The following is an 18,776-nucleotide window of genomic DNA, read 5'->3' as shown; positions in this document are numbered from 1 at the left end:
TGCATAAAATAAACCATTTTTTTATTACATTTTTCAAGTACCTGATATAAGTTTTAAAAATTACATAAGTAAATTATCCCATTAAAACACCAAATTAATTCTTTAAGAACTTTTCTTCGTACCACAAAAAGCGATAAATGGTTTCCAAAGTGAGCATGTAAAATTCCTTAGTTGCGGGCACTGAAATCCCTTTCCGAAGGGTATATAAAAATGTCATTCCATTCCAATTGATGGGTCAAAGCATGGCATCTCGGGATTCGGTTGGTTGGTCTGGACTCGCGTGGTTCGCACGCCTCATATCGACGGAGAGTTAAGAGCTAATACGAATGGCAAATAGAGGGAACTGTGGTGTATGCAGTTTGCCCATTTTCCCATTTGCCACTTACCACTCTCGAGAGCCAAATTATAATTTCATGGCTTATAAAAGTCATATTTGTCTTGCGTTTGATGGAATTCCCATGTACGCACTCGTGTGGCCCAAACAAAACGTAACTAAAAACATTTCTTCACGCTTCTTTGTGTTCCTTTCGGAGTCTGTTTGTTGTATTTGTTGGTCGGTTGCTTGGTTCGTTTGTCCATTTGTCCATTTTCTATTTACACGCAGCCGCCGTGTGCTGGGCAAACAAATTTTAACGCTCAAATGCTAAAAATCCAAATAGCCATTGGGAATGGAACGAAATAACCGATTCCCATAGACCGGCGATAGAACCGCCAGCATCAGCACCTCGGAACGAAGCGTAAGGAATTCGTAATTAGAAGTAAGACTCCAACTGCTGCAAGTCAGCCCCAACTTCAGCTCCAGCCACAAATTGCAAACAAAAACAAAGGCCAGTTGTTGACTCGAGACAAAACAAACCAAACAACGATATTCTCGGCCCGTTGTTTGGCCAAACAGTTAACACTCAGGCACTCGAAGGTAAATGAAATCGATCCCCGCCACGGCCACTAAATGTTCAACTTTAGCATCGACTTCACTTCAGGCTCTCTAGTCCTAACTTTAACTTTAAAGTCGGACTTGAAATGGGCGTTCACAGAAAACACAATTAAAATTTAATGACGAAAAGGCGGAAAAATAGTTAAGTGCAGTGCAGTGAGGGTCCGTTTTCGGCTAGAGGTTTCCCATTCCTTCTGCAATCTCGGTCCCGGTCCTTCGAAGTCCGAGAGAGAAAATTGCCTTCTGTTGCCCAAAATTGAAATATGCAATCATAATGCCGGCGACACATAATGCCGAATTTGGTTTCCCCTAATAGCCACAATGTACTAGTACAGCCCGCATGGCATCGAATCGCGGATCCTACATGGAGCAGCCTCTTTCTGTCCATTTCGTTCCGATGGGAGCACTAAAAAAAAATGTCAAAACAAAATATAAAAAAAAAATATATTTTAAAATTTTGAATGTTTGTATTTGAAAAAAGTTTAAAACTATCTATCAATTTTATTTCATTTTCGCAAATATTTGTAGGTTTTCCAAAAATGATAAATTATTATTAACTTTTATATTATTTCTATTTATTTGAACAATTTTCCTGCATTTCTCCCAGTGCAGCTTCTTCAGTTTTTCCGGCTTTTAACGGTTGCCGGCCAATTGCAACAAGTGATGTCCCACGCTGAGTTTCCCTCCCCCCGCCTGTCGTAAACTCCTCCTCTTGTTTCTTGGCAGGGCATGGACGGTAAATTCGATTAAACCGCAAATAGGTTTTTGGCCAAGCGGGCGGCCAGGGCGGTCAGCTGGTCAATTGACTATGACTTGCGATCCGAGCACTTCCAAATGGCACAGTGGTGAATCCTTTTCAATAAGTCCCATAAATTGGTTTCTAATGCTGCAAAATTATTTATTTTTTATTGGAAAGCTAATAAACAAAATGAAGTTAAAAAAATTTAGTCGCAATGCTCTTGAACTTGATTTTCAATATTCAAAAGCCATATAAGGGGCTGTCCATATATTACGTAATCACGTTTTTGGTGATTTTTGACCCCCTCCCCCCCTTGGTGATCAAACGTAATCTTTCAATAAATAACACCCCCCCCCCCAATGATTACGTAATCCCAAGAATAAAATTTTTTTTGTTTCAATATGTGGGTTCAAACGGAGATGCAACCCAATCTTTAATATTGTTTATAAATGGAGTTTGGTATGACACATTCGGTTCGCATACGCTGAAATTATCTCCAACATACTCTTCGTCAAGCCATTCCAGGTCTTCGCATCCTTCGTGTGATTGAACCACTAAACATTTTTCTCTGCTTTCCTATCTAAGTTTGTAGATATATTTTAAGGAAAAAAGTTTTTAAAAAAAATTATTTAAATAAAAAAATACATATAAAATGATTACGTAATCATTGTGCAAGACCCCCCCCTCCCCATGTAATAAAACAAAATCATTTCAATGACCCCCTCCCCCCCCCCCTAGGTGATTACGTAATATATGGACAGCCCCTAACACAATTTTAGAAAACTAGACCATTATAAAGAATTGCGGGATTTTTTAATGATTTTTTTTGGATTTGTCGAGGCAATTTGTTGGTCTAATTTTATAAATATTTTAACCTTTATTTGTGTCCTATTGAACATTACTACATCAAGATGTATAATTATACAACAAAATATTAAAGATTTTTATATTAATAAAAATTACTCCTTAATCTTTGGATTATCAAATGCCATATCAACCCTTTTTCGACCCACTGTACCCGGGGGCCATGCAATGGGTGCAATGGCGGCATAATTTATGATTTCATTAAAGCAGCAAATTTAATCGAACTAAGTTGGAAATCAAAACGATCGTCAGCTCCGCTTCCCAGGCCCCAGCCCATCTATATAGCCATAGCTATAGCTATCATCATCCGAGACCCGATCGGGCAATTTATCGTCTATCGCCTATCGACTGACCGCGTAAGTGGCACAATCGTGAGTACTGTGGACGCTTTTCGATTGAGCAATGATTTGGTTATTGGAGTTGGAGGCCCGGGCCCCGTAATGGGATCTGAAGATCCGGGGATCGGCTTAGGATCGGTTCGGCTTCGGCTTAGGGGGGTGAAAATGCCAGGTTCTATGAACCTCTCAGTTCGCAGAGCAGATCTTTACAGAAAATTACAAGTTGCGGATTATAAAAAGTTGAGAGCGATTGCAGTTTGCCATAAAATAAGTAAATCGCCGCCCAACTCACGTTCCACTGGCGGACAGGGAGGTAAATAAAATAAAATAAAATGAAATTGAAAAGCTAAATCCGAAAAACATTGAGGGGGCCAGGCGATCGGTCTAATGGCAGAAAAATGGGGTTGGGGTTGGGGATGGGGCCTATGTATTGCAGAAATCGACTCACGGATTTTGTGTTACACTTTTGTTGTTAGCAAGTAGCGAATGAGAGACCCTCCGCACTCCTACTCCTCCCACCGAATCCGAATCCACGGGCACGGCCACGGAGATGGAGATGGAACAGAGTATCGTGCGGCTGAAGCCAAATATTTTTGCTGCTTGACGACAGCAGAACACTGGGAAAAAAAATTAGGGCACTTTAAGTAACTTCCAAATACAAAAGTGGAGCTAAAGGAACTTTTATTTGCCCTGAAATACTATGAACTTTAAGAAGGGGGTTAAAAAATAAATTTACAAAAAATTAAAAAAAATAACTTCAAAACACTGAAACAGTTTTATTTAAATAGAGAAGAAATTAAATCATAAACTCACCTTGGATTAAAACACTGCGTTTAATATTAATAAAAAATGTGGGAAAATTTTTTTAAAAATTTAATTTGTAGCTAATATTTTCTAAATGTGCACGACCAGCAGCTAGAGCAACCACGGCGATGATGGCGACCATGTTTGCCTGGCTTTTCTTACTCCACCTACCTACCACAAAGTGGCCAACAACAAGCTCGGGCAAACAACAATCAATAGACAAACGTTTGGCTTGTTTTGTGTTTTTGTGTTGCATTGTAAATCAAACGGAACTGAGCAAAACAAGCGAAACGGTATTGTTTTCCAATTGGCAGGCACGCCAGGGAGGAGTTCAGCTTCAGATTCAGCTTTAGCTTCAGCCAGAGCTCCCAAAAAACCCCCTTTTTCTGCCTCCCGATCGAGGAGCAGATGGCCCCGGGCTTTGGTTCAAGTTGCCACTGAAGACGCTGACAAGAAAGCCGAAAGGCTCTCGACCCAGCACTTCAGTACAGTAAGCACCGGCTAAGCCGGACCCCCAATACATGTACGATATATGCCTGTGTATGTGGTGACCCCCAGCGACCTCCTTATGTTGTTGCTGGCTCAAATCAAATCGGTCCCTCAACTTGGGCGATGCTCACATCACGCCCGTCCGCTGATGTTTCCTCAATTAACCTTTTTATTTCGCTGACTTGGTTACGTTTCTTGTCTCTTTTTTTCAGGATTTTTCCTTCTATTTTTTTGGGTTTTTTTATTGGTTGCCTGGGCGTATGCGAATTGTCGCCATTACATGGATTGCTTCGTGTTGTTGTTGTTAGCGGGGAAATTGTTAGTTACAGAAAAAAAAGTTCCAAGTTCCAATGGCCAATTTTAAGGAGAGCGACTGGCGAATGGTAAATGTTTCCCAAAATGAGCAGTGGAATTTATGTAGCTAAATGTTTTAGAAAGTAATTACGAATATCACGTATACGCCGGGGTGGTTTAGGTGTGGGAAACTCATAGGGGTTAATAGAGATCATTAGTGTTTTAATTTTGTAAGTACTGGGTTTTTTATTAAGATGAAAACTAACTAACCGAATGGAGGCATTATGATTTTCATTTATTTTTATTATACCATTACTTTTTTGATTTATTTATAACATTGGCATTAAAATATTTCGTTATATTTATTTTAATGCTTTATAAATCTCTAAGAAGTTTTTTATAATATTTGTAGCGCAATAAATATATTTTAAGATCGTTATATTAAGGACATTTTATAAACACCTTATAAAGTTTGCGATTTAGCCCACTGTATCGAAGTGGCAGAAGCTTGGAAAAAAGATACTCCCATGAGGCATCTAATTAAAGCCGCCTGCAGCTTGGCTCCACCTTGGAGGAGCTTTTCCAGCCTTTTTTCTATAGCTTACCACACACCGCGTTTTAGGCCGGGTCGAGTGCTACTGGTATTTTGGCCAACAAAAAGGCGTTGCAAGCCGGGTTAAGTGAGGTTATGTTATTTGTCAATTTGTCTTGCCTTAACTAGCAACTAGCAACTGCTGTTGCTGTCCCACTAAAAAGCAACAAGGTTATTAGGGTTAAGCCAAAAGTTTCCGCCACTCACACAGTCTCCAAATAAAGTATACACACACATCGCATCTACTTATAGAGATTGTGAAAAGAGTTGCCATAATTTTCAATCACATTAAATATGTATTTTGGCTGCGGACGGACTGCGGAGAAATCTAAAATCCCATATCCCAAATTCAAATCAAAGAGCCAAAAATCCAATCGAAACGAGCGAAAAAACATGTAGCACTTGTCAGCGCAGCCGACAGACAATAAAAATCGAAAACAAGCGACAATTTTTTGGACCTGTAATAAACATCAATAAAAAATCGCTGTCGATGTTACTGATCTCAAGATACGATTTCCGATATCGGCTGGGGGATCGCCGCATTGTGTCCGCTCTTTTCACAAAATTTTTATTAATTTAACAATAAAATGTTTATGCAAATCGTAATGGCTTTTTGCTCGCATTCGCATTATAAAATCAAAAGGCAATTATAATAAGTTATGGCACTGTGGTCGCGACAAGCGGACAAGCGGCTAATGAAATTATAAAACAAATGTCCCTCATTATTGGACACTAAACGCCATTAGGAATTCAAATTTCCACAAAAGATGCCAGAATCTGCCATTCAGCGATTTAATTGATATTATTTTGGTGGTCGGTGGTCGGTTTCCTTTGGTCGAGGGGTCAAATTTATGTGACAGTTGAAATCTGAAAAACAAGCAACAAATGTCAGCCATGGCGTTGGCCAAATGGGTCGTGAATTAAGCCAAACAAGTTGGCAAGATCGATTTGAAATGCGCTTCTCATTATCGCTTGGCCGCCTGGTGGCTTGGCCCAACCTATTGGGCCCAATAAACTCGCCATTTAACGGCAGTTTGATGGCCATCACAGTTGAAAATCCACGAAAAGCTGTCAAAATGCCCAGCGGGTCTCAGTCCATATTTATTTGCATAAATGTATTTTAATTTGAATATACGAGACATCTAAGACGATCCGATACCATTTGATCCGATCAAATTCGTTCTCTACACACATAAGTTTTGGCTTCAGTTAATTCACACCTCATTCGAAGGTGTGGGCTGGTATTGGTTTGCCACGCCCCCTTTCGCCGCAGCCGCCCTGCGTGCGGTCTCGAAAATCAAGAGTCTGGGGAATTTCTCACGCTAGCTGACAAACAAATTTTCAATGCAAAATAAATTCAAGTCACAAAACAAGAAAGGCAACAAAATTATTGGTAACAAATAATTTTTGGTGCTTTCTTTATGGCAAATTAGCCGCGGCAATAAAATGCCAAAAACATGTGTCTGTATGGCCATGCATATGCAGTGTGTGTGTAATAAATAAAAATCCAGAGTGCCATGCAAATGGCACAACAGGCGTAGTATGAAGACTGCCCGCCCCTCAGGGCTTCCCTCTCCTTCCCCCATCTTGCCATCTCCCTCTCTGCAGCGGTACATATAAAGAAAAACATATAATTTGAGACCCAAAGCTATTTAAATAAAATTCACAGGCCGTTATCGGATTTTAATATATTGTTTTTTTTTAAATAATCATAATTCGTAAGCAAATTAAAAGGTCGTTTTATGATTATTGTTCCATTTACAAATTTTGATATACAAAAAATACATGCTTCGATTTTATGATATGATATGATATGAGGGTTTCTCCTCAAATCAGATCATTTATATGTTTTCTGCTTGTAAAATTCAATTTTATTAGATCATTATTTGGGCTCTATAAATTTTATGAATTTTTTAAAAAGTTAAGTAAGAAAGAAAACTAAATATGATTTATGCATTCTACTTTAAAATTCATATCAACGAATTCCGATTTCTATCTAATTCCTATTAAATTCCTTGTATATTTCAGATTAATTTGCACCACTGAGTAAAATTTTCTGGGTTATTTTTCAATCGAGCAACACATCTCATCGACATATTACAATTTATTTCTGTGTAGCGCTCTTCCTCCTATCTGCTCGTTGAGTCCGGCCGAACTGGCTAGATAGTCTGGAAAATCGTTGTTATTATTTATTGCCGCCGATATTTTTATGTTTTGCCGAAGTCGTGACTTGGCCAGGTCGCCAGCCGCCGTCCGCCAACCGGCGACCGCCCTCCTCCGCCTCCTGGCCAAACTGGCAGCCGCCAGAAGGTGTGTTGTTGGCCACCGGACAGCAGTTGGGCCGGAGGAAATGCCAGTGGGGATGGTTTGGGGAGGCAAAAAAAAACCCAGAAGAGACCAACTGATGGACGTCCGAAAGAGTGGCGTTCTTGGAAAGTTTTCGAAGCGTTAACAATCAAAGCATTTGCATCGATTGGTCACCACCACTCACTCACACATGTCCGAATGCACCGGAAGTTCACATTTCAGCTGCTGTTTTGTATGCCACACGCATACACAAAAAGAAGAGCTCATTTCTTTAGACCCTGTTAGATCCCAAGCTTAAGTTTTACCTATAAAAGGTTTTATGTTTCATCGCTGATCCACTGCAAGACGATCCGACTCCCACACATCCAGCGACAAACATCAAAGCTCATAAACATGCACGGGCACACTCCATTTGGCAGGGAGTTTCTGGCGGGGATGGGGGTATTAAGTGACAGGACAGGGACTAAGACATCCATCCAAGCTGAATTACGCGTTCGATTAAATCAGCCAGAAGAAAGGGAAAGGCGACGAAGAGTTACTCTATATAAAATGGGAACCAGAGCCTCTTTCTTTGGTTCCTTACTTATTCTTCTGATAGGAAAAGTATTACCAAAATACAAAAAAATATTAAATCTTTCATAAATGAGTTAAACTATTTTTATTTGGATTCTTAAATAAGAATTGCATTTAAATGTGCAACAAGTTTCCAGGAATCACTTTAGGAATACAACATCTCTGCAAAAAAGATGTTTTAAAATCCCCAAAAAATCGCTATACCCCATAGGTGTCCCCCACCATATGAAGATACCAAAAACACGCATCGCGACATTTCGACGGGGCTGCCATGCACCGAAAACAACCTCAAATACGACACAACACGTTGTGCGATCAGCGTTCGATGACTTCGATTTGCTGGACACGATCGAGACAAAGTCGCTTACTTTCGCTTGGTCATGAATATTAAAGACATTAAGTAGGAACAATAAGAAACAGGGACAACTCAGAATCGAAGTCGGGATGGGAATGGAACTGGGAACTGGTACTGGGCATAGGAACCTGCACTTGATGCGCTTTGGTTTTATGGGAGCCTTTCTTACCCCCTTTTCATTTATTTTTCCCATTTTGTATTTGTGAAAATGTCCGATCATGTCAAAAGCGTCGCATCCCGTCATACAAGAAACAACAATGCAACAAGGGGGAAAAAAGGATTTCGTGTCGTTTTGTCATCGCATGTTCGCTGCTCCCTGCTCCCCGGCAAATGAAAACGTGAGCTCCGCCTGGCTGCTTATAAATATGCATTTCTCGATATTTTTTATATGGCTGCCATATAATTTAGCCAAAGCGAAAACCAATAAACAATGGCCCCGGGATCCGCAGCCGCAGCCCGAAAGTGGAGGCAACTGAAGTTGCAATTTTGCTGTCATCGGAACGCCAAACGAAGACGCGCCAGATGCCATCAAATACTTCAGACCGGCGTTACATCAGTCCGGACCACAGAGCTCATCCGCCGATGGAGTCGCGTCGCGATCGTTTTGATTTGAACTTTCATCGCCCCGCTGACCACTCGATAAAGAGCGTCAAGTGCGCCGGGGAAGTTTGGGGAGGGAGAACCCAAAGGCTTAGCTTATGCAGAGAAAATAAAATTCATTTGAAATTTTTTGATTTTTAAAGTATATATTGGAATATTAAAGTCTAGATATAAATTTAAAAAAAGCTTTTACCGCTAACATTTTAGAGTATCTTAGCATGGCCTTTAAAAACCCCTATACCTTAACAATATATCTTATGACCAAATCTATGTTTTCTCCAATATTTAAAGATTATTTGTTAAACTAAAATATTTCTATATATTAAGTTTCAATATCAAATGAAATTCTACAAATATTTTCCCGCAGTGCAAGCTTGTTTATGGGTTGGGCCTTCAACCTCTCGTCGGGCTTTCCTTTCTTGTCGATGCTACATTTAAATCGTCATAATTCAAATTGCTGTTGGCGTTTTACATAAGTACTCCTATCTGGTACGGGATCCCAAGCGATCCCAATCATTAGGCGAAGAAACGCTTTTGATTTTGCCTGATTATTAATGATTTCCGTTCGATTTATCACACGATCGATGGTTGTATAGTGCAAGGTCATCGAAGGAACGTGTTGATTACCAGCACACCGTAATAACAACAATAAATTAATGGGCAGCGAAGGGAATTTTGGGGGATTTCAAGGGAAGGGGACTGCGGACAACCCGCTGCTCCTCGGAGCCCCTTTCTTTTTGATGGATTGCGCCCAAGACACACAACAAATAGGTTTCCCAGGTACAATAAAATTTGTTTGCTAACAATGTGCGCCAGCTAGATGGAATATCTCTCTCGTTTATTCACAACAATTCCGGGGCGTTAAATCGAAACAGCGTTCGGTTTCCTTTTTTATGATGATTCATTGCGATTTAATTTCCAATTTTAATGCTTTAAATGAACTTATAATTCAGGCATCAGCCACCATTTATCCGGCTCGGCTTCCCGCCGAATTTGTCCATAATTTATATGTTCCAATTTGGTTACAATGCCACAGGATCTCGGGCCACAAATATGTAATCCAACACTAATTGGGAGCTCATGAGGCGTCTGCGTCCACATCTTCTAATGGCGAGTCGAGTGCTGCAAATGCCGCAGACAATGCTGGCTAAAAATGAAACTCGTTAAATATTTATGAGGAGCACGAGCATCGCAGCGTACCCGATCCATTCCATTCCATTCCGACCTGGCTGGCTGGATGGTTGGCTTACTGGCTGGCCAGATGTGTAGGCCATAATTGTGCACAGATTTTGATTTGGCGCTGCCATCGGCAGTAAGTGCGAGCGGCGGTTTCAGGCGGACCGAACGGACCTGGCCGAAACCCAGCCCCAGGTGCTGCTACCAACTTCCAGTTGCAGTTGCAGCTTCCTCGCTCCCCGTCGCAGTTGCAGTGGCAGCCCTGCCTGCACTCGGCTTGCATTGCCTTGCCCATGGCCATATACCGAGTGTATAGTCCGACTCGCACATAGCTGTAAATAAAAAACTGGCAAGAATGTTAGGGAGAGGTCTAGACGATAAGATACTTATTACACCAATATTAAGAGGTATTTTTTTTTCTGAAATATTTTTTATTTATTTATTTATTTTTAGTTTTTATTATTTTGTAAATTTTAGGGAAATTTAAATGGGAGACAAACAATTGAGTTTATATGTAACTTCGTCTATTGAAAGCGGATGGGGATAAATTCTTATTTAATCTACGTAAATGTGTTAAATTGGTATGTATGTTTAATGTATTTTTTATATTACTTATTTTTATTATTTGGCTAAATTAAGCTTGATGAAAATAAAATTTTTTTCAAACATAAAAAAACTTGTTTTAACTAAATATATTCATTTATGAGTTCAATTTTAAAACTAGATTTTTAAATGATTTTTTGATGTTATATTTGAGATCCCCCTTATCTAAAATCGAAGTATTTGAGAATAGCTACGTAACTCCCCGTTTTTTTTTTTTTTTTGTTGCATCTTATTCCATTGTTCAGATATACCCATGTAAAGCAGCAGTACCCAGCAAACTAAAAGAAGCGAGCCCAGCCCGTCCGAAGCCAGAGTGGCGGTGGCCCATAGCTCTCGGCCATGCACGAAGGCGCAACACTTCAGCTTGAAGCTGAGCCGCTGCGCTGCCCCGGGTTCCGTCGTTGCAGGACCGCGGATGGTGGACTGCGGACCGTGGACCGCCGAGCTGAGCTGGGCTGAGGTGGACCCACAACCTGTTTCGTGGGAACATTACCTAGTCTGGCACTGACTCCGAGCTCTATCGCCAACTTGGGCTGCAGCAGCCGGGGCTGAATCGCGTTGACCACTGGGCCGCCAAGTGGAGTTTGGAGTTTGTAGATGGAGATGGTATGGGAGCTGGAGTTGAAGATGGAGGAAAAGTCGGAATCGGAATCGGAGGCGATGCTGGCTGACTGACTGACGGACTGCCCGTTGGTGTTGTTGGCCGCTCATAAATGAAACCTGTTAAATGAATGAAATAAAGTGTTATTTGCTCGACTCACAAATGTTTCTTTGGAGCCCCTTTGGGTTCTTTGGATTATGCGCTTCGCTGAGGTTCAGAATGGGGATGACAGCGTGAATGGCACCTTCAAAATGATGGAAGAAATATTATGAAAATTGAGGGAGACCACATGGGAATTTATTAACAGTCTACGACACTAACGTATATTAATTGCTATTAGTTAATAAATTTAATGTAATGGAATTAATGCGCTTAATGGGATAATACTGATAAGTCTGAGTAGTTAAATTTTCAGTCTTATAAAGACTAAGTCATTTTATAATGCTAAGCCGATTTAGGTGTTACAAACATGTAAAAATAGTTTTATAGATACATTTTTGTAACGTTTAAAAATTATAACAAATGTATAAAAGACTTTATATTTATATCAAGTAAAGGGCATACCTGCACGAACCCATCTCTAGATCCACCGAAGCCTCGACTTTATATCTCACGTGTGTGTGCTTTGGGTTTTTGTGTTTACTATGCTCTGGTTCTCGGACTTTGGGAGCTTTATGTTTTCTCGAAGACCCCGAGCGGGATCCGTAAGAAGTTTAATTTGATTTTTTATACTCCTTCCAGGTCTTCTTCTCCAAGCCGAAACCCAGGCCCAAACTTGCTCTGCAGCCCTGCCCCATGTCCGTATATCTAGAGGTCCACACACATGTGTGTGAGTGCCAGTGACTTGTAAATTTTTTTTTTGGATGTTACTGGCGTGTTTTTGTTATTGTTTGTGTTTACCTACAGTAGTTGTGGCCTGCATGTTTTTTTGTTACCTTTCGAGTTGGTCTTCAACTTGAGTTTTATTTTTAACTTAATTTCTTGCCGGCCAGCAGATTCCTCAATCCTCGTCCCCCTCTCGCCGCGGTGCGTGTAATTCATATTTCACTGTACACGAGCCCCGAACATAATTCGCAACTTTTGGGCCCAGCCATATAATTTGTGGCAACCAGAAGAGCGGCAAATTGTGGCCATGTTGATCCCCGCGACGTATTATACGTACATTTAGCCAACGTCCACGGACGGACGGACTTTCGAGTATAAATGTGCGGGCTTTACATCATTTAGAGTCGCTGCGCAGACGTTTATTATTTCGCGAGATTTACATTTTATTGTATATGTTTTAATTTAAATTTATATCGTCTTCCCCTTGCCGCTCCGCACGTTTCCGCGTTTCGTGGCCCGCCGTTAAATGTTGCCTTAATTCGACAATTTAATTTGGGTTTATGCGGCCTTAATAAGGGGAGCCATAATCTGGAGGCGAATGCTCGCCGAGCAAAGGGCGCATTTTGTTTGACTTATGTGAAATGAGGAAGCTCGGCTTTAGGGGGGCGTGGCCCGCTGGCTTTAGCTCTGCAATTTTCGAGATTTTTCCTGCTTTCGGTTTTTGTGTTCGAAGCATTTGCATTTGATTGGAACTTAATTCCGGTTTTTAAGCTGCGAAATTCGGGTCAAAGATATGGAGTTTTGGATTAAAAAAACTAATGGGAGTCGTCTGATTTTTTATGATTAATAAGAAACTTAAACTGAACCAGTTTTTTAAGAGTAATAATACTTTATCCTTTCGAAAACAATTTGTAACATTTTGGACATGTTTTTAATTATATATAAACCATTTAACTTATTTTTGTTTTCTTTTTTTACAATTTCTAGCCCAAAAATTATATTTTCACGCCTTTCAATGGCGCACAACTTTTTATTCTAAAATCTTAATTAAAATATGAGCTCTAAAATAGAATTAAGAGCAGAAAATCATTGAACTTCTGGATAGAAAGAAGTATGAGATTTGATTCTCCCTTCGATTCGGTTTGAGACAAAGGGTTTAAAGGGCGCCAAACACTTTAGTTCCACTTGGTGGCCAGACAAGGTTATTATATTGGGTCCCAAAACAATTTCCAGCCCAACTAAGTTGTCGGATGAGTAATGCGGTCCGTTTACATTTTGTTCCCATGAAGAAAAATATTTAATTTGATTGCGGTTTTTATGTCTTCATTAGCCAAATGCTACGAAGGCAATAAATTAGAGATTTCGGCTCGGAGGCTGGAGGCTGTTTTGGGTTAGATTTTCGGTCTTGTGCGAGTATCTCCCATTATTTCTTCGGCTTTGGTTTGTAATGCGGACCATGCATGAAGATTAACACTTGATTAATGAACTCGATTATTCATAATTTGTTGTTGCCGCTTTATCTCTCGAATGCCTACAAATAATTGAAACATTTTGCGACTGCTGCGCATGCGCACATTCAATGCTAATGCAACTTCGATTTCAAGATCATTAAGCGCTACATGGACATGTACATGCGCTTCCTTTGGCCGCCCATTATTGATGATGGAAATAAAAGAGAATAAAAAAAGACAGAAAAATAAATAAAAATACCCGCACACATGGACAGATGGATGCTCCTCGAGGGGCACGCACCTGTGTGCGTGTTAGCTGCACATTTGAGGTACGCAACTCGTCAATCAGTTGACCATGTGCAACCGGTTTGTGCTCCACTTCCAGTTAAATCTTCTCTCGATTGATTCCACATACCCTCGCATACCCTCATCGCGGGTTAGATCAGCTTGTTGTTTGGATCGTAAGCACTATTCTGCGGAAAGATATCCGATCTATAAGATAACGCCAGTTGACCACTCATTATAGCCCACTCCGACTTGACGATTCAAAGAAGTATTGTCAAAACATGATTTGTACAAATTATTTCTCTTTTAATAAACACACACAGTTATCTGCGATAAGAATTGCTTAAAAATAATTTTATGAGATTACAATTTAATTTCAGAACGTGTGAAGAAAAAGTAGTAAGTAAACCTAAAAAGAGAATCCCTTGTGTTTTTGGAAAAAAAGGTTATATGTTTCTTCTAAGAAAGTTATTCTTACCTCCCCTTTTTGGCGATTTACTTTTTTTCTAAATATTTTAAAACTGAAACGATCCAAGAACTAAAAAAAAAAATTATACTATTTTAAAATCAATTAATTTCAATCGTAAATATCCTTCTCTGTTTTAAGATTATTAATTTCTTTTACTGAAAGCACATTCAATCTTCGTCTGATTCCAATTAGACACAGTATCTTGTTAACTTTTTCCTTCTGGTTCTTTTTTTATTTTATTATTTTTTTTTTTTTATCTAAGCATGTGTTGATTTTTCCCGAGCTCAGCGGCAGCGCTTTTCCAACTGTCAACGGCGCACAGCCGTCGCGTCGAATGATTTGCAGATTCTGTTTGACAGTCGGTCCGGTTTTTCATTAATGAACATGAGTCCATGGCGGATCGATGGCCAAAGGGGAGCGACTAGGAGTGGAACACACGCACTGCATCGGTGGATGGGTTTGTTTTGATTTATGGCCATATAGGAATGGGTTTGGGCGGGGGATTCTGGGCCAGGAGCCTTAAACGAAAGGGGGTTGCTCGGCCAGTGGAGCGTTCAAATATTTCGTCGGACCCCGGACTCCAACTCTCGGTTCTGTTTCATTTCGTTTCGGCATCGGAAATCGGGATACCAGCAACCCTAATGAAGATAATTTATTATGCGATGCCGTTTAATTAAAATCAGATAACCCAGCCGAACCGACCAGAACCAACGATCGCTGTCCGTTCAGCTCAGCTCAGCTCACCTCAGATCAACTCAACTCAGTTCCTTCAAAATGCATACGAACTCCCAGACATGGCCAGACTTGGAAGTGGAAGTTAGCCTCTGCCGAAATGTGCTGCCGTTTAGGAGATATTCCTTTTTTTTTGGTATTTAATAGACAGTAGAACAACAGTATAAATAAATATCAAAAGTAAAAGTGAAGAAATTTATTTATGAAAAACTGGTACATATTTTATTTTTAAATTTTAACATTTTAATTATTTATAATTATTTTATTTAATTATTGTGAATTTTTAAATCGGCTTATAAGTAAAAATTTAATAGTACAAAGTACAATTTAATACTACAAAATGTATAGGAATCTCAGAAGTAATGAAGCCCTAGACTTACATAAAATCTGAAAACATTATAATCTTGTATTGAGTTATAGAAGCTTTACTGTAGTTAATTTCCCAGGCGCAGGGCCAGACGGAAAGATTTCGCGTTAAGTTCAACAACTCGCAAGCGGCAACAAAGTGGTTGCGGTCAACGTTGTCGTCGAGATCGCCGAATCACCGAATCGCCGGACGTCGCCGGTGGCAGCTGCCGGGGTCCCCAATCCCCGATCCCCAATCCCAACCCATCTTCCCATCATGATTGGTATTGGTTCCTTATCAGGATCTTGTTTAGGCCATCTCGGTGCTTTGTTGATTTTGACTTTGACTTTTAATGCGCCATTACTTGTGTGTGTCCGTGCAGGCGGCCTTCCCTCCGGTTGGATTCTCTTATCAGCCAGATCAGGCCGAGTTTCACTTTTTCCCTCGCCGACTTCCCAGGCATCCTTAGTCATCGATGGATCCGCTGCGGTTCTTGTTGGAGTGCTTGTTTTATTGTTTGATATGCAAATGATTTTTAATTGTGTGGTCGCTCCTTCTGCGGGGCTTGTTAACCCTTTAAATGCTCACGTGACTTATTTGAACGGAATTCTAGAAAATAAATTGGATATTTCGTATCAGGTAGTTATATCTTTTAAAACAGGAAAATGATCAGTGAGTAAGATAACGAAAAATTAATTCTATTTTCCAATTGATTTGAATAAATTTAAGTTTTTTTACAAAATAGAGAAAAAATCGTTCTTTAAATTGAAAGGTGTTTAGCAATATAAATAAATAAATAAAAAATCCCATTTTAATCCCATTAAATATTTTAATTACATAAATTGGTAATTAAAGAATTAAAGCAGCAAAAATGTCTTATTAATTAATGTTAATTAAATCATAGTCGTCGTGAATAAACTGATTTTGGCCCACACAGGAGGCTGTAAATGAGTCACTTCCTCTGCAGACAGTTTAACTAAAAGTACTAATTAAAGCCCAATAGCAGAGTGAATTCGAATCGCCCCATTTTGGCACTTTCTTTGTGGATTTTTCGCGGTCTGCGGTTTGTGGTTTCTCGATTTCCGCTCCAAGGGGGCGGAGCACACATCTAACTCGGGTCTAAGAAATACTTAAGAGAGTGTGGAAGGTGGAAGAGCTGTTCAACGTAAGAGAAAACCAAGAGAAGTCATCGGGGAAACAGAAAAACTGAGAGACTTGGACCGGAAAAAAGAAGAGAGGCCGAAAAGTGCGCGTAATTAAAGCTGGCTTGGAGTGCAAAAGGCCTGCAAATCAATCAGTTGGGCAGGTGCAGCGGTTTTACAGCCACTGGACGACGGGTTTCCTTCCACGGAGGTTGTTCGCGTTATGTTACTAGTATGTGCTATGTCGGACTGTCATAAATCAAGGCAAAGAGTGTGAAATTTTTTCGCCATCTGGCCCGGCTTCATTAGTATTTGCTAGCCATGTCCAATGTGCCGCGCTTGGTCGGCATTTTTAGCCATTTATGACTTAATTTCAATTATACGCATTTGGCCGAAAATATTTGTTGGCACTTTGCAGGCAATTAAAATGGCAACACGTGCAAAGAGCCAACGACAGTGCCGAATATTTCCGACACTCGATGATTCGCAAGGCTGGGAAATGGATCAATATCAAAAGGTTAATGGCCAAGCGTTTGTTGTCAGGGTTAATTTAGTGGAAAAATTAAAAATTATTCTATATACCAAATCTTAGTCTCTAAAAAATACGCAAAAGAAATTATTATATTTTTAAAATTAGTATACTTTTTAAAAATTTTATTTATCAGTCTTTTCCTTTCTTAGAGAACTTAAGATCATTCATGCCAAAATCAAAAGACTCACCACACGAACTTGCTATTATTCCTAGTGCCGTTCAAACTGAGCTTCATTAATTATAAATTCTAAACTGATTCGCCGCTAATAACCATAATTATGTTCGCTCGTTGCTTTCAGGCCACTTGACACACATTTATGGCAGTTCTTGTGCCCAATCTGTCGGATGCCGCACCTTGCGGAGCACATATCTCCGGATCGCCGGACCCACAGAGAGCAAGGTGCAGGAACAACGCCCCAAGAAGCCCTCGACCCCAAAGCCGGTGGCATCGATTTTAGAAAGTCCATCGAGCATTAAAAACGGTAAAGCCGCCGAATCCGAATTCGAAGCCTTTTCCTTTTGGCCACTGCCGCGTCAGGAGCGGAAAAGCAAAACGCCACACCGAAATCCAAAGCCTATATATAACTCGATGGCAAAGGCAGCCGCATAAATTTCATTGCAGACATTTGGCCTTTTATTAATTGTTTGACGGCGCCCGTGCCCATGAAGCGGGACATCCCCTCCAGCTCCTCCGATCCCTCCTCGAATCCCCACCGCCTCTGCCTCCTCCTCCCACCTGTAAACCCAACCAAGAACCAACCCAGGTAAAGCGGCGGCAGCTTCGGGAGCAGCCACTGCAACTGCATTTTCCTCTCTCTGGGCGTGATGAGAAATTTAATATTGGCAAACGGATAAAACCGCCAGATAATTATACATTTTGAGTGGCCAAAGCTGCGGACTTGGACTGCAGTTCGGAGTCTTTGGCTTCGGTTTGGGTTTTGGTTTTGGCTTTGGCTTCAGCTGCGGCTTTACAGTTCATGCGCCTCATGATAGTATAAGATTTCATTTCATTAAAGTGCATCACGACGGACAACGGCCGATGGACGGCAGGCGGAATCAATGAGCGGCGGCTACATAGTTTCCCCCGGAGTCCCCGCGGTCTGCCGACCCAATCCCATTCCCTGCTAGGCAGCTACCAGCAAAGAACACTGGGAGAAAATGTTGTCTTTGTTTTGGATACCCGCGAAAGACTACTTTATTCTAATATTCAAAATGTAAAACTTGACCATGTATTAATTCTTATATTTAGAATCAATAAATGTTTAAAATTGGTAAACAATTTACATATTGAGAATGGTGATTTTTTTTTAAATATTTATCTATCTCTAAAAAAAGGGTCATAATTCTGTCTATAAAAGTTATTTAACTTCGTAAACGTTTACTTAAATTTATTATATAAATATTTTAACTTAAAAAATTTTTACTTTAATTTATAATATAAATATTAGTTAAATTAAATGTTTTGTTATCAATGATAAGTCTTATCATGAATACGTACAGAGCCTTAAGTATTTATATGAAAAATCCATTTTAATGGATAACAATTATTTTAAAATACAATTTAGAGTCTAAAGCTTAGACAGTCGCCAAAATAAAAACTACAACATTAAATTATGAAATACAATTTTAATATTTTTTCCCAGTGCACCTACCTTGCTTACTTTTCTTCTTATTGGCAGATTACGACGGGTTGGCGGGGTGGCCGGGATGTAGCTGGGCAACTTA

At 40.1% G+C, this 18,776-nt stretch overlaps 1 long non-coding RNA gene across 1 annotated transcript; it reads right to left on the bottom strand.

The window, feature by feature from the left end:
* Window positions 1-9,717: 9,717 nt before the first annotated feature.
* LOC138913677 (uncharacterized) lies at window positions 9,718-11,077 on the bottom strand. The gene is made up of 3 exons (XR_011419483.1): window positions 10,920-11,077; window positions 10,090-10,411; window positions 9,718-10,036 (listed from the first exon to the last, which is right to left on the bottom strand). It is a non-coding gene; the product is annotated as an uncharacterized lncRNA (long non-coding RNA).
* Window positions 11,078-18,776: the final 7,699 nt, after the last annotated feature.

This window comes from Drosophila takahashii, chromosome 3R (assembly GCF_030179915.1).
Source record: "Drosophila takahashii strain IR98-3 E-12201 chromosome 3R, DtakHiC1v2, whole genome shotgun sequence".
Taxonomy (NCBI): domain Eukaryota; kingdom Metazoa; phylum Arthropoda; class Insecta; order Diptera; family Drosophilidae; genus Drosophila; species Drosophila takahashii.
This window is presented reverse-complemented; position numbering and strand designations above follow the sequence as displayed.